Source organism: Artemia sp. Qi Xiang Cuo, chromosome 1 (assembly GCF_049724085.1).
Source record: "Artemia sp. Qi Xiang Cuo chromosome 1, ASM4972408v1, whole genome shotgun sequence".
In the NCBI taxonomy this organism is placed as follows: Eukaryota; Metazoa; Arthropoda; class Branchiopoda; order Anostraca; family Artemiidae; genus Artemia; species Artemia sp. Qi Xiang Cuo.
In genome coordinates, this window is record NC_142794.1 from 18353330 (window position 1) to 18354359 (window position 1030).

The 1030-nt window shown below is 39.2% G+C and overlaps 1 pseudogene; it reads right to left on the bottom strand.

The window, feature by feature from the left end:
• Positions 1-148: 148 nt before the first annotated feature.
• On the bottom strand, positions 149-301 carry LOC148956075 (U1 spliceosomal RNA; annotated as a pseudogene).
• Positions 302-1030: the final 729 nt, after the last annotated feature.

Below are 1030 nucleotides of genomic sequence, written 5' to 3' on the forward strand. Positions count from 1 at the left end.
TGAAATAGTAAATTGAAGATTTTGGTTTAAATCTCTTCTCCTAGAATATTAGTAGAGGTACATTTAATTTAAATCTATGTGTTAAATGTTTTTTGTTCCCGACTCTGTCGAGCTTTCTCTCTGACGCGAATTTAATATGTTGTGTAAATATGGTATTAACAATAAAACCTTGAACCTTGGGCCTTGAGTTACCCCCATTTGAGGAAATTAAAGGGGTCAGCCAATCCGACGTGCAATAGAAAGGCCTCACCCTGGGAGTACCTCCTTCGTGATCAAGGCAGCTCCCCAGCCAAGTAAGTATGATACCTTAAGATCTGACATTTTACTGATATCTTTCGAGTTAAATCTGATTGCTTTGAATTCCACTCAGAAGCTCTAATTAATAAAACAGAAGCAGGTGTGCAGAAACTTTTTCCCATCAATGAATCAAGTCCCTAAGTTATTTTCGAACATAGCAATATCCCAATTCATTTTCATAACTTAAAACCATTACCCCCATACACTGGGGGGTTGTGTCTACCCCAAAAGCCTTGTTATGAGATCTTTAGAATATTTTTGAACAAATTGCTATCTTAAAATTTCTATCGGATACATTTGGGAAAAATATGACGTGGGGGGTATAGCTGCCCTCCGATAAATTTGACTCTTAAAAATGGCTCTTCAACTTCTGATTTCCAATCGAATGAGCCCCATTCCAAAGTATATACGACACATCGTTTCCATAAAAACCCTAATTGCCCTCGGGGCATACCTTACAACCCTTTTCCTGAGGACTGTGAGGGGGCTCTCATCCTCAAAGACATAATTTCTGGACTTTTAAACTACGTCAAATAAAATAACTATCTTGAAATTTTGACTGGTAGTGTTTGAAATTTTGACTGGTAGTGTATGGCCTTTACTATAGGCAACGCTATAGCGTTGCCTCTGAAACACTGTATTGGTTATAACTAGACTGCCATACCTACGGCATTGTAACAGCCTATAGCCATAACTGTTTTCTGTGGGGGGGGGGGGGAACTGCCCCTGCCAG